This window comes from Dendrobates tinctorius, unplaced genomic scaffold, assembly GCF_039654945.1.
Source record: "Dendrobates tinctorius isolate UK_male_01 unplaced genomic scaffold, ASM3965494v1 ptg000204l, whole genome shotgun sequence".
NCBI classification, from domain to species: Eukaryota; Metazoa; Chordata; class Amphibia; order Anura; family Dendrobatidae; genus Dendrobates; species Dendrobates tinctorius.
Genome location: NW_027361871.1, coordinates 161,770 through 176,965, shown reverse-complemented (window position 1 = coordinate 176,965; position 15,196 = coordinate 161,770).

Here is a 15,196-nt window from a genome sequence, read left to right as displayed (position 1 = left end):
GGGTAAGATTTGGAGGCTGGGGTCGCTCAGCCTCCGATTTGGAGGCCGGGGTCGTTGAGCTTCCGATTTGGAGGCCGAGGTCAAAGAGCCTCCGATTTGGAGGCAGGGGTCGATGAGCCTCCGATTTGGAGGCCGGGGTCGATGAGCCTCCGATTTGGAGGCCGGGGTGGCTCAGCCTCCGATTTGGAGGCCGGGGTGGCTCAGCCTCCGATTTGGAGGCCGGGGTCGCTCAGCCTCCGATTTGGAGGCCGGGGTGGCTCAGCCTCCGATTTGGAGGCCGGGGTGGCTCAGCCTCCGATTTGGACGCCGGGGTGGCTCAGTGTCCGATTTGGAGGCCGGGGTGGCTCAGCGTCCGATTTGGAGGCCGGGGTGGCTCAGCGTCCGATTTGGAGGCCGGGGTGGCTCAGTCTCCGATTTGGTGTGTCGGCCCTTTAAGACTCATTTGGGTGCGCTGGCCCTTTAACAATCACTTTGGCGCGTTGGCCCTTTAAGAGCTAGTTTGGCTCACTGGGCTTCTTTTAAATCCACTTTGGCGCACACATTCTCTCTCAGGGGCATGTGTCATGTGATGAAGCTAGATTTGCATTTGTGCTGTGAGTTTCGCTTTAAGAGCTGATATTATGTGGCAGAGGCTCTGTGCTGGGGTTCAAGTGAAGTTCGTAGGCGTTGGCATAGTAACTGGGTCTGCCTGCGCATATCAATGAGCTCAACTGTAATTTCAATCGCCTCAGGGCACGTTTTGCCATTTCCTATTGAAAAGCATTGGAGACAGTGCATTCCAATGACGGGAAAAAAAATTTTCAAACGCAAATTGCGCAAAAACTACAAATCCGATCGACACGAAAAATACTTAGCACACCTCTCATGGACGCTGGCTTCGAAACGACACCTCAACGGAGTCTGTGCATGTAGCGGTTCGGGCCGCATTAATTGCGGAAATCAACTTAATAATGATAATAATAATAAGAAGAACTAGATGTGTATTTCCTGAAGGAAGTACAGGTAGTGGTTTGAAATGGTGCCCGGGCTGCCCCTTTAAGATAGACTTGCATGCTGCCCCTGCAAGACTTTCAAGTCAGGATCCGTTTTAACTGTGGGTGCCTCTCAGGGGCCACTTTGGCCACAGGGTCTGATTTGGTGGGTGGGGCCTCTCAGGGTCTGATTTTGTGGGTGTGGCCTTTCAGGGTCTGATTTTGTGGGTGTGGCCCCTCAGGGTCCGATTTTGTGGGTGGGGCCCCTCAGGGTCCGATTCTGTGGGTGGGGCCCCTCAGGGTCCGATTTTGTGGCCGGAGCCCGTCAAGGTCCGATTTTGTGACCGGGGCCCCTCAGGGTCCGATTTTGTGGCCTGGACCCCTCAGGGTCCGATTTTGTGGTTGGGGGCCCTTAGGGTCCGATTTGGTGGGCGGGGCCCCTCAGGGTCCGATTTGGTGGACGGAGCCCCTCAGGGTCTGAATTGGTGGGCGGGACCCCTCTGGGTCCGATTTGGTGGGCGGGGCCACACTGGGTCTGATTTGGTGGGTGGGGCCACTCTGGGTCTGATTTGGTGGGCGGGGCCGATCTGAGTCCGATTTTGTGGGCGGAGCCCCTCAGAGTCTGGTTTGGTGGGCGGGGCCACTCTGGGTCTGATTTGGTGGGTAGGGCCCATCAGGGTCCGATTTGGTGGCCGGGGCACCTCAGGGTCCGATTTGGTGGGCGGGGCCACTCTGGGTCCAATTTGGTGGGCGGAGCCACTCAGGGTCTGATTTGGTGGGCGGGCACCTCAGCGTCCGATTTGGAGGCCAGGGTGGCTCAGTCTCCATTTTGTAGGCCAGGGTCGATCAGCCTGCGATTTGTAGGCCAGGGTCAATCAGCCTCCGATTTGGAGCCTGGGGTCACTCAGCTTTCGATTTGGTGCGCCGGCCCTTTAAGACTCATTTTGGTGCCCTGGCCCTTTAAGAATCACTTAGGCGCGTCGGCCGTTTAAGAGCCAGTTTGGCACACTGGGCTTCTAAATCCACTTTGGTGCACATTCTCTCTCAGGGGCATGCGTCATGTGATGAAGCTAGATTTGCATTTGTGCTCTGGGTTTCGCTTTAAGAGCTGATATTATCTGCCAGAAACTCTGTCTTGGAGGGGTCATGAAAAGTTTGTAGGCGTTGGCATAGTAACTGGGTGTGCCTGCGCATATCAATAAGCTTAACTGCTATTTTAATCACCTCACGACTGCCCCATGTTTTCCCTATGGCAAAATTTTCCATTTGAAATGCATTGAGACAGTGCATTCCAATGACAGGAAAATGTTTTTTTAAACGCAAACTGCGTAAAAACTACAAATCCGATCGACACGAAAAATACTTAGCACACCTCTCGTGAACGCTGGCTTCGAAACGACACCTCAACGGAGTCTGTGCATGTAGCGGTTCGGGCCGCATTAATTGCGGAAATCAACTGAATAGTAATAATAATACTAGATGTGTATTTCCTGAAGGAAGTACAGATAATGGTTTGAAATGGTGCCCAGGCTGCCCCTTTAAGAGAGACTTGCCTGCTGCCCCTGCAAGACTTTCAACTCAGGATCCGTTTTAACTGTGGGTGCCTCTCAGGGGCATCTTTGGCCTCATGGTCCGATTTTGTGGGTGGGGCCCCTCAGGGTCCGATTTTGTGGCCGGGGCCCCTCAGGGTCCGATTTGGTAGGCGAGGCCACTCTGGGTCCAATGTGGTGAGCGGGGCCCCACAGGGTCCGCTTTAGTGGGCGGGGTCACTCTGGGTTCGATTTGGTGGGCGGTGCTCCTCAGGGTCCGATTTGGTTGGAGGGGCCACTCTGGGTCCGATTTGGTGGACGGGGCCCTTCAGGGTACGATTTGGTGGGCTGTGCCACTCTGGGTCCTTTTTGGTGGGCGGGGCCACTCTGGGTCTGAATTGGTGGGTAGGGCCCCTCAGGGTCTGATTTGGTGGGTGGGGCCACTATGGGTCTGATTTGGTGGGCGGGGCCACTCTGGGTCTGATTTGGTGGGCGGGGCCACTCTGGGTCCGATTTGGTGGGCGGAGCCCCTCAGGGTCCGATTTAGTGGGCAGGGCCACTCTGGGTCTGACTTGGTGGGTGGGGCCACTCTGGGTCTGATTTGGTGGGCGGGGCCCTTCAGGGTCCGATTTGGTGGGCTGTGCCACTCTGGGTCCTTTTTGGTGGGCGGGGCCACTCTGGGTCTGATTTGGTAGGCAGGGCCCCTCAGGGTCTGATTTGGTGGGCGGGGCCACTCTGGGTCTGACTTGGTGGGTGGGGCCACTCTGGGTCTGACTTGGTGGGTGGGGACCCTCAGGGTCTGATTTATTGGGCTGTGCCACTCTGGGTCCGATTTGGAGGCCAGGGTGGCTCAGTCTCCGTTTTGTAGGCCAGGGTCGATCAGCCTCCGATTTGGAGCCTGGGGTCAATCAGCTTTCGATTTGGCGCGCCGGCCCTTTAAGACTCATTTTGGTGCGCCGGCCCTTTAAGAATCACTTAGGCGCGTCGGCCGTTTAAGAGCCAGTTTGGCGCACTGGGCTTCTAAATCCACGTTGGCGCATATTCTCTCTCAGGGGCATGCGTCATGTGATGAAGCTAGATTTGCATTTGTGCTCTGGGTTTCGCTTTAAGAGCTGATATTATCTGCCAGAAACTCTGTCCTGGAGGGGTCATGAAAAGTTCGTAGGCGTTGGCATAGTAACTGGGTGTGCCTGCGCATATCAATGAGCTTAACTGCTATTTGAATCGCCTCACGACTGCCCCATGTTTTCCCTATGGCAAAATTTCAAACTCAAATTGCGCAAAAACTATAAATCTGATCGACATGAAAAATACTTAGCACACCTCTCGTGAACACTGGCCTCGAAACGAAACCTCAACGGAGTCTGTGCGTGTAGAGGTTCAGGCCGCATTAATTGCGGAAATCAACTGAATAGTAATAATAATACTAGATGTGTATTTCCTGAAGGAAGTACAGATAGTGGTTTGAAATGGTGCCCGGGCTGCCCCTTTAAGAGAGACTTGCCTGCTGCCCCTGCAAGACTTTCAACTCAGGATACGATTTAACTGTGGGTGCCTCTCAGGGGCCACTTTGGCCTCAGGGTCTGATTTTGTGGGTGGGGCCCCTAAGGGCCTGATTTTGTGGGTGGGGCCCCTCAGGGTCCGATTTTGTGGGTGGGGCCCCTCAGGGTCCGATTTTGTGGCCGGGGCCACTCAGGGTCCGATTTGGTGGCCGGGGCCCCTCAGGGTCCGATTTGGTGGCCGGGGCCCCTCAGGGTCTGATTTGGTGGGTGGGGCCCCTCAAGGTCCGATTTTGTGGCTGGGGCCCCTCAGGGTCCGATTTTGTGGCTGGGGCCACTCAGGATCCGATTTTTGTGGCTGGAACCCCTCAGGGTCCAATTTTGTGGGTGGGGCCCCTCAGGGTCCGATTTTGTGGCCGGGGCCCGTCAGGGTCCGATTTTGTGGGTGGGGCCTCTCAGGGTCCGATTTGGTGGGCGGGGCCCCTCAGGGTCCAATTTGGTGGGCAGGGCCCCTCAGGGTCCGATTTTGTGGCCGGGGCCCCTCAGGGTCCGATTTTGTGGCCGAGGCCCCTCAGGGTCCGATTCTGTGTCAGGGGCCCCTCAGGGTCCGATTTTGTGGTTGGATCCCCTCAGGGTCCGATTTTGTGGTTGGGTCCCCTCTGGGTCCAATTTTGTGGGTGGGGCACCTCTGGGTCCAATTTGGTGGGCGGGACCACTCTGGGTCCAATTTGGTGGGTGGGGCCTCTCAGGGTCCGATTTTGTGGTTGGATCCCCTCAGGGTCCGATTTTGTGGTTGGGGCCCCTCAGGGTCCGATTTTGTGGCCGGGGCCTATCAGGGTCCAATTTTGTGACCGGGGCCCATCAGGGTCCGATTTTGTGGCCGCGGCCCCTCAGGGTCTGATTTTGTGGCAGGGACCCCACTGGGTCTGATTTTGTGGGCGGAGCCCCACTGGGTCCAATTTGGTGGGCGGGACCACTCTGGGTCCAATTTGGTGGGCGGGACCACTCTGGGTCCAATTTGGTGGGCGGAACCACTCTGGGTCCAATTTGGTGGGCGGGGCCTCTCAGGGTCCGATTTGGTGGGCGGGGCCCCACAGGGTCCGATTTGGTGGGCGGGGCCCCACAGGGTCCGATTTGGTGGGCAGGGCCTCTCTAGGTCTGATTTGGTGGGTGGGGCCACTCTGGGTAAGATTTGGAGGCTGGGGTCGCTCAGCCTCCAATTTGGAGGCCGGTGTCTTGAGCTTCCGATTTGGAGGCCGAGGTCAAAGAGCCTCCGATTTGGAGGCAGGGGTCGATGAGCTTCCGATTTGGAGGCCGGGGTCGATGAGCCTCCGATTTGGAGGCCGGGGTGGCTCAGCCTCCGATTTGGAGGCCGGGGTGGCTCAGCCTCCAATTTGGAGGCCGGGGTGGCTCAGCCTCTGATTTGGAGGTCGGGGTGGCTCAGCCTCCGATTTGGAGGCCGGGGTGGATCAGCCTCCGATTTGGAGGCCGGGGTGGATCAGCCTCCGATTTGGAGGCCGGGGTGGCTCAGCCTCCGATTTGGAGGCCGGGGTGGATCAGCCTCCGATTTGGAGGCCGGGGTGGCTCAGCCTCCGATTTGGAGGCCGGGGTGGCTCAGCCTCCGATTTGGAGGCCGGGGTGCTCAGCCTCCGATTTGGAGGCCGGGGTGGCTCAGCCTCCGATTTGGAGGTCGGGGTGGCTCAGTCTCCGATTTGGTGTGTCGGCCCTTTAAGACTCATTTGGGTGCGCTGGCCCTTTAACAATCACTTTGGCGCGTTGGCCCTTTAAGAGCTAGTTTGGCTCACTGGGCTTCTTCTAAATCCACTTTGGCGCACACATTCTCTCTCAGGGGCATGTGTCATGTGATGAAGCTAGATTTGCATTTGTGCTGTGAGTTTCGCTTTAAGAGCTGATATTATGTGGCAGAGGCTCTGTGCTGGGGTTCAAGTGAAGTTCGTAGGCGTTGGCATAGTAACTGGGTCTGCCTGCGCATATCAATGAGCTCAACTGTAATTTTAATCGCCTCAGGGCACGTTTTGCCATTTCCTATTGAAAAGCATAGGAGACAGTGCATTCCAATGACGGTAAAAAAAATTTTCAAACGCAAATTGCGCAAAAACTACAAATCCGATCGACACGAAAAATACTTAGCACACCTCTCATGGACGCTGGCTTCGAAACGACACCTCAACGGAGTCTGTGCGTGTAGCGGTTCGGGCTGCATTAATTGCGGAAATCAACTTAATAATAATAATAATAAGAAGAAGAATAAGTTAGCAGCGTTCGGATTACAATATAGTGGTTTTTTCAAACCACTATAACTAGGTGTATTTCCTGAAGGAAGTACAGATAGTGGTTTGAAATGGTGCCCGGGCTGCCCCTTTAAGAGAGACTTGCCTGCTGCCCCTGCAAGACTTTCAACTCAGGATCCGTTTTAACTGTGAGTGCCTCTCAGAGGCCACTTTGGCCTCAGGGTCTGATTTGGTGGGTGGGGCCCCTCAGGATCCGATTACTTGGCCTGGGTGCCTCAGGGCTTGAATTGTTGGCGGGGATCTCTCAGGCTTCGATTTTGTGGGTGTGGCCCCTCAGGTTCCGATTTTGTGTGGGGCCCCTCAGGGTCCGATTTTGTGGCTGGGGCCCTTCAGGGTCCGATTTTGTGGTTGGGACCAATCAGGGTCCGATTTTGTGGTTGGGGCCCCTCAGGGTCAGATTTTGTGGGTGGGGCCCCTTAGGGTCTGATTTTGTGGGCGGAGACCCTCTGGGTCCTATTTGGTGGGCGGGACCACTCTGGGTCCGATTTGGTTGGTGGGGCCACTCTGGGTCCGATTTGGTGGGTGGGGCCTCTCAGGGTCCGATTTGGTGGGCGGGGCCACTCTGGGTCCGATTTGGTTGGCGGGACCACTCTGGGTCCGATTTAGTGGGTGGGGCCCCACAGGGTCCGATTTGGTGGGCGGGGCCCCTCAAAGTCTGGTTTGGTGGGCAGGGCCTCTCTGGGTCCGATTTGGTGGGTGGGGCCACTCTGGGTAAGATTTGGAGGCTGGGGTCGCTCAGCCTCCGATTTGGAGGCCAGGGTCGATGAGCTTCCGATTTGGAGGCCGGGGTCAAAGAGCCTCCGATTTGGAGGCCGGGGTGGCTCAGCCTCCGATTTGGAGGCCGGGGTGGCTCAGCCTCCGATTTGGAGGCCGGGGTGGCTCAGCCTCTGATTTGGAGGCCGGGGTGGTTCAGCCTCCGATTTGGAGGCCGGAGTGGCTCTGCCTCCGATTTGGAGGCCGGGGTGGCTCAGCCTCCGATTTGGAGGCCGGGGTGGCTCAGCCTCCGATTGGAGGCCGGGGTGGCTCAGCCTCCGATTTGGAGGCCGGGGTGGCTCAGCCTCCGATTTGGAGGCTGGGGTGGCTCAGCCTCCGATTTGGGAGGCAGGGGTCAAAGAGCCTCCGATTTGGAGGTCGGGGTGGCTCAGCCTCCGATTTGGAGGTCGGGGTGGCTCAGTCTCCGATTTGGTGTGTCGGCCCTTTAAGACTCATTTGGGTGCGCTGGCCCTTTAACAATCACTTTGGCGCGTTGGCCCTTTAAGAGCTAGTTTGGCTCACTGGGCTTCTTCTAAATCCACTTTGGCGCACACATTCTCTCTCAGGGGCATGTGTCATGTGATGAAGCTAGATTTGCATTTGTGCTGTGAGTTTCGCTTTAAGAGCTGATATTATGTGGCAGAGGCTCTGTGCTGGGGTTCAAGTGAAGTTCGTAGGCGTTGGCATAGTAACTGGGTCTGCCTGCGCATATCAATGAGCTCAACTGTAATTTCAATCGCCTCAGGGCACGTTTTGCCATTTCCTATTGAAAAGCATAGGAGACAGTGCATTCCAATGACGGGAAAAAAAATTTTCAAACGCAAATTGCGCAAAAACTACAAATCCGATCGACACGAAAAATACTTAGCACACCTCTCATGGACGCTGGCTTCGAAACGACACCTCAACGGAGTCTGTGCGTGTAGCGGTTCGGGCTGCATTAATTGCGGAAATCAACTTAATAATAATAATAATAAGAAGAAGAATAAGTTAGCAGCGTTCGGATTACAATATAGTGGTTTTTTCAAACCACTATAACTAGGTGTATTTCCTGAAGGAAGTACAGATAGTGGTTTGAAATGGTGCCCGGGCTGCCCCTTTAAGAGAGACTTGCCTGCTGCCCCTGCAAGACTTTCAACTCAGGATCCGTTTTAACTGTGAGTGCCTCTCAGAGGCCACTTTGGCCTCAGGGTCTGATTTGGTGGGTGGGGCCCCTCAGGATCCGATTACTTGGCCTGGGTGCCTCAGGGCTTGAATTGTTGGCGGGGATCTCTCAGGCTTCGATTTTGTGGGTGTGGCCCCTCAGGTTCCGATTTTGTGTGGGGCCCCTCAGGGTCCGATTTTGTGGCTGGGGCCCTTCAGGGTCCGATTTTGTGGTTGGGACCAATCAGGGTCCGATTTTGTGGTTGGGGCCCCTCAGGGTCAGATTTTGTGGGTGGGGCCCCTTAGGGTCTGATTTTGTGGGCGGAGACCCTCTGGGTCCTATTTGGTGGGCGGGACCACTCTGGGTCCGATTTGGTTGGTGGGACCACTCTGGGTCCGATTTGGTGGGTGGGGCCTCTCAGGGTCCGATTTGGTGGGCGGGGCCACTCTGGGTCCGATTTGGTTGGCGGGACCACTCTGGGTCCGATTTAGTGGGTGGGGCCCCACAGGGTCCGATTTGGTGGGCGGGGCCCCTCAAAGTCTGGTTTGGTGGGCAGGGCCTCTCTGGGTCCGATTTGGTGGGTGGGGCCACTCTGGGTAAGATTTGGAGGCTGGGGTCGCTCAGCCTCCAATTTGGAGGCCAGGGTCGATGAGCTTCCGATTTGGAGGCCGGGGTCAAAGAGCCTCCGATTTGGAGGCCGGAGTGGCTCTGCCTCCGATTTGGAGGCCGGGGTGGCTCAGCCTCCGATTTGGAGGCCGGGGTGGCTCAGCCTCTGATTTGGAGGCCGGGGTGGCTCAGCCTCCGATTTGGAGGCCGGGGTGGCTCAGCCTCCGATTTGGAGGCTGGGGTGGCTCAGCCTCCGATTTGGGAGGCCGGGGCCACAGAGCCTCCGATTTGGAGGTCGGGGTGGCTCAGCCTCCGATTTGGAGGCCAGGGTGGCTCAGCCTCCGATTTGGGAGGCCGGGGTGGCTCAGCCTCCTATTTGGAGGCCGGGGTGGCTCAGCCTCCGATTTGGGAGGCCGGGGTGGCTCAGCCTCCGATTTGGGAGGCCGGGGTGGCTCAGCCTCCGATTTGGAGGCCGGGGTGGCTCAGCCTCCGATTTGGAGGCCGGGGTGGCTCAGCCTCCGATTTGGGAGGCCGGGGTCAAAGAGCCTCCGATTTGGAGGCCGGGGTGGCTCAGCCTCCGATTTGGAGGCCGGGGTGGCTCAGCCTCCGATTTGGAGGCCGGGGTGACTCAGCCTCCGATTTGGAGGCCGGGGTGACTCAGCCTCTGATTTGGAGGCCGGGGTGGCTCAGCCTCCGATTTGGGAGGCCGGGGTCAAAGAGCCTCCGATTTGGAGGTCGGGGTGGCTCAGCCTCCGATTTGGGAGGCCGGGGTCAAAGAGCCTCCGATTTGGGAGACCGGGGTCAAAGAGCCTCCGATTTGGAGGCCGGGGTGGCTCAGCCTCCGATTTGGAGGCCGGGGTGGCTCAGCCTCCGATTTGGGAGGCCGGGGTCAAAGAGCCTCCGATTTGGAGGTCGGGGTGGCTCAGCCTCCGATTTGGGAGGCCGGGGTCAAAGAGCCTCCGATTTGGGAGGCCGGGGTGGCTCAGCCTCCGATTTGGAGGCCGGAGTGGCTCAGCCTCCGATTTGGAGGCCGGGGTGGCTCAGCCTCCGATTTGGGAGGCCGGGGTCAAAGAGCCTCCGATTTGGAGGCCGGGGTGGCTCAGCCTCCGATTTGGAGGCCGGGGTGGCTCAGCCTCCGATTTGGAAGCCGGGGTGACACAGCCTCCGATTTGGAGGCCAGGGTGGCTCAGCCTCCGATTTGGAGGCCGGGGTGGCTCAGCCTCCGATTTGGGAGGCCGGGGTCAAAGAGCCTCCGATTTGGAGGTCGGGGTGGCTCAGCCTCCGATTTGGAGGACGGGGTGACAGCCTCCGATTTGGAGGCCGGGGTGGCTCAGCCTCCGATTTGGGAGGCCGGGGTGGCTCAGCCTCCGATTTGGGAGGCCGGGGTGGCTCAGCCTCCGATTTGGAGGCCGGGGTGGCTCAGCCTCCGATTTGGAGGCCGGGGTGGCTCAGCCTCCGATTTGGAGGCCGGGGTGGCTCAGCCTCCGATTTGGAGGCCGGGGTGGCTCAGCCTCCGATTTGGGAGGCCGGGGTCAAAGAGCCTCCGATTTGGAGGCCGGGGTGGCTCAGCCTCCGATTTGGAGGCCGGGGTGGCTCAGCCTCCGATTTGGAGGCCGGGGTGGCTCAGCCTCCGATTTGGAGGCCGGGGTGGCTCAGCCTCCGATTTGGAGGCCGGGGTGGCTCAGCCTCCGATTTGGGAGGCCGGCGTCAAAGAGCCTCCGATTTGGAGGTTGGGGTGGCTCAGCCTCCGATTTGGAGGCCGGGGTGACTCAGCCTCCGATTTGGAGGCCGGCGTGGCTCAGCCTCCGATTTGGAGGCCGGGGTGGCTCAGCCTCCGATTTGGAGGCCGGGGTGGCTCAGCCTCCGATTTGGAGGCCGGGGTGGCTCAGCCTCCGATTTGGGAGGCCGGGGTCAAAGAGCCTCCGATTTGGAGGCCGGGGTGACTCAGCCTCCGATTTGGAGGCCGGGGTGGCTCAGCCTCCGATTTGGGAGGCCGGGGTCAAAGAGCCTCCGATTTGGAGGTCAGGGTTGCCCAGCCTCCGATTTGGAGGCCGGGGTGGCTCAGCCTCCGATTTGGAGGCCGGGGTGACTCAGCCTCCGATTTGGATGCCGGGGTGACTCAGCCTCCGATTTGGAGGCCGGGGTGGCTCAGCCTCCGATTTGGAGGCCGGGGTCGATCAGCCTCCGATTTGGAGGCCGGGGGAGTCGATCAGCCTCCCATTTGAAGCCTGTGGTCATCAGCTTTCGATTTGGCGTGTCGGCCCTTTAAGACTCATTTCGGTGCGCCGGCCCTTTAACAATCACTTTGGCGCGTCGGCCCTTTAACAATCACTTTGGCGCGTCGGCCCTTTAAGAGCTAGTTTGGCTCACTGGGCTTCTTCTAAATCCACTTTGGCGCACATTCTCTCTCAGGGGCATGTGTCATGTGATGAAGCTAGATTTGCATTAGTGCTGTGGGTTTCGCTTTAAGAGCTGATATTATGTGGCAGAAGTTCTGTCCTCGGGGCGTCATGTGACGTTTGTAGGCGTTGGCATAGTAACTGGGTCTGCCTGCGCATATCAATGAGCTTAACTGTCATTTCAATCGCCTCAGGGCACGTTTTGCCATTTCCCATTGAAAAGCATTGGAGACAGTGCATTGCAATGACGGGAAAAAAAATTTTCAAACGCAAATTGCTCAAAAACTACAAATCCGATCGACACGAAAAATACTTAGCACACCTCCCATGGACGCTGGCTTCGAAACGACACCTCAACGGAGTCTGTGCGTGTAGCGGTTCGGGCCGCATTAATTGCGGAAATCAACTTAATAATAATAATAAGAAGAATAAGTTAGCAGCGTTCGGATTACAATATAGTGGTTTTTTCAAACCACTATAACTAGATATGTATTTCCTGAAGGAAGTACACATAGTGGTTTGAAATGGTGCCCGGGCTGCCCCTTTAAAAGAGGCTTCCCTGCTGCCCCTGCAAGACTTTCAACTTAGGATCCGTTTTAACTGTGGGTGCCTCTCAGGGGCCACTTTGGCCTCAGTGTACGATTTTGTGGGTGGGGCCCTTCAGGGCCCGATTTTGTGGGTGGGGCCTCTCAGGGTCAGGTTTTGTGGCCGGGGCCCCTCAGGGTCCGATTTGGTGGGTGGGGCCCCCAGGGTCCGATTTGGTGGCCGGGGCCCCTCAGGGTTTGATTTGGTGGGTGGGGCCCCTCAGGGTCCGATTTTGTTGCCGGGGCCCCTCAGGGTCCGATTTGGTGATTGGGGCCCCTCAGGGTCTGATGTGGTGATTGGGGCCCCTCAGGGTCCGATTTTGAGGGTGGGGCCCCACAGGGTCCGATTTTGTGGCCGGGGCCCCTCAGGGTCTGATTTTGTGGCCGGGGCCCCTCAGGGTCCGATTTGGTGGGTGGGGCCCCTCAGGGTCCGATTTGGTGGCTGGGGCCCCTCAGGGTCCGATTTTGTTGGTGGGGCCCCCTGGGTCTGATTTGGTGGGCGGGGCCACTCCGAGTCCAATTTGGCGGGGGGCCCCTCAGGGTCCGATTTGGTGGGCGGGGCCCCTCAGGGTCCAATTTGGTGGGCGGGGCCCCTCAGGGTACGATTTGGTGGGTGGGGCTCCTCAGGGTCCGACTTTGTGGTTGGGGCCCCTCAGGGTCTGATTTTGTGGGTGGGGCCCCTCAGGGTCCGATTTTGTGTCCGGGGCCCCTCTAGGTCCGGTTGGGGCCCTTCAGAATCCGATTTGGTGGGCGGGGCCCCTCAGGGTTCGATTTGGTGGGCAGGGCCACTCAGGGTCCGATTTGGTGGGCAGGGCCACTCAGAATCCGATTTGGTGGGCGGGGCCCCCTCGGAGTTCAATTTGGTGAGCGGGGCCCTCAGGGTCCGATTTGGTCAGTGGGGCCCCTCAGGGTCCAATTTGGTGGGCGGGGCTCCTCAGGGTCTGATTTGGTGGGTGGGGCCCTTCAGGGTCCGATTTGGTGGGCGGGGGCCATTCTGGGTCCGATTTGGTAGGCGAGGCCCGTCAGGGTCCGATTTGGTGGGAAGGGCCCCTGTGTCCAAATTGGTGAGCGGCGCCCCTCAGGGTTCGATTTAGTGAGCGGGGACCCCTCAGGGTCCGATTTGGTGGGCGGGGCCCCTCAGGGTCCGATTTGGCGGGTGGTGCCCCTCAAGGTCCAATTTGGTGGGCGGGGCCCATCAGGGTCCAATTTGGTGGGCGGGGCCCCTCAGGGTCCGATTTGGTGGGCGGGGTCCCTCAGAGTCCGACTTGGTGGGTGGGGCCCCTCAGGGTACGATTTGGTGGGCGGGGGCGCACTTTGGCGCATATTCTCTCTCAGGGGCATGCTTCATGTGATGAAGCTAGATTTTCATTTGTGCTGTGGGTTTCGCTTTAAGAGCTGATATTATGTGGCAGAAGCTCTGTCCTGGGGGAGTCATGTGACGTTCGTAGGCGTTGGCATAGTAACAGGGTGTGCCTGCGCATATCAATGAGCTTTACTGCCATTTCAATCACCTCAGGGCACGTTTTAAGTTCCCCATTGAAAAGCATTGAGACAGTGCATTCCAATGACGGGAAAAAAAAATTTTCAAACGCAAATTGCACAGAAACTACAAATCCGATCGACATGAAAAGTACTTAGCACACCTCTCGTGGACGCTGGCTTCGAAACGACACCTCAACTGAGTCTGTGCGTGCAGCGGTTCGGGCCGTATTAATTGCGGAAATCAACTGAATAATAATAATAATAAGAAGAATAAGTTAGCAGCGTTCGGATTACAATATAGTGGTTTTTTCAAACCACTATAACTAGATATGTATTTCCTGAAGGAAGTACAGATAGTGGTTTGAAATGGTGCCCGGGCTGCCCCTTTAAAAGAGGCTTCCCTGCTGCCCCTGCAAGACTTTCAACTTAGGATCCGTTTTAACTGTGGGTGCCTCTCAGGGGCCACTTTGGCCTCAGTGTACGATTTTGTGGGTGGGGCCCTTCAGGGCCCGATTTTGTGGGTGGGGCCTCTCAGGGTCAGGTTTTGTGGCCGGGGCCCCTCAGGGTCCGATTTGGTGGGTGAGGCCCCCAGGGTCCGATTTGGTGGCCGGGGCCCCTCAGGGTTTGATTTGGTGGGTGGGGCCCCTCAGGGTCCGATTTTGTTGCCGGGGCCCCTCAGGGTCCGATTTGGTGATTGGGGCCCCTCAGGGTCTGATGTGGTGATTGGGGCCCCTCAGGGTCCGATTTTGAGGGTGGGGCCCCACAGGGTCTGATTCTGTGGCCGGGGCCCCTCAGGGTCTGATTTTGTGGCCGGGGCCCCTCAGGGTCCGATTTGGTGGGTGGGGCCCCTCAGGGTCCGATTTGGTGGCTGGGGCCCCTCAGGGTCCGATTATGTTGGTGGGGCCCCCTGGGTCTGATTTGGTGGGCGGGGCCACTCCGAGTCCAATTTGGCGGGGGGCCCCTCAGGGTCCGATTTGGTGGGCGGGGCCCCTCAGGGTCCAATTTGGTGGGCGGGGCCCCTCAGGGTACGATTTGGTGGGTGGGGCTCCTCAGGGTCCGACTTTGTGGTTGGGGCCCCTCAGGGTCTGATTTTGTGGGTGGGGCCCCTCAGGGTCCGATTTTGTGTCCGGGGCCCCTCTGGGTCCGGTTGGGGCCCTTCAGAATCCGATTTGGTGGGCGGGGCCCCTCAGGGTCCGATTTGGTGGGCAGGGCCACTCAGGGTCCGATTTGGTGGGCAGGGCCACTCAGAATCCGATTTGGTGGGCGGGGCCCCCTCAGAGTTCAATTTGGTGAGCGGGGCCCTCAGGGTCCGATTTGGTCAGTGGGGCTCCTCAGGGTCTGATTTGGTGGGCAGGGCCACTCAGGGTCCGATTTGGTGGGCAGGGCCACTCAGAATCCGATTTGGTGGGCGGGGCCCCCTCAGAGTTCAATTTGGTGAGCGGGGCCCTCAGGGTCCGATTTGGTCAGTGGGGCCCCTCAGGGTCCAATTTGGTGGGCGGGGCTCCTCAGGGTCTGATTTGGTGGGTGGGGCCCTTCAGGGTCCGATTTGGTGGGCGGGGGTCATTCTGGGTCCGATTTGGTAGGCGAGGCCCGTCAGGGTCCGATTTGGTGGGAAGGGCCCCTGTGTCCAAATTGGTGAGCGGCGCCCCTCAGGGTTCGATTTAGTGAGCGGGGACCCTCAGGGTCCAATTTGGTGGGCGGGGCCCCTCAAGGTCCGATTTGGTGGGCGGGGCCACTCTGGGTCTGATTTGGTGGGCAGGGCCACTTTGGGTCCGATCTGGTGGACGGGGCCCTTCAGGGTCCAATTTGGTGGGCGGGGACACTGAGTCTGATTTTGTGGGTTGGGCCCCTCAGGGTCCGATTTTGTGGCCGGGGCCCCTCAGGGTCCGATTTTGTGTCCGGGGCCCCTCAGGGTCT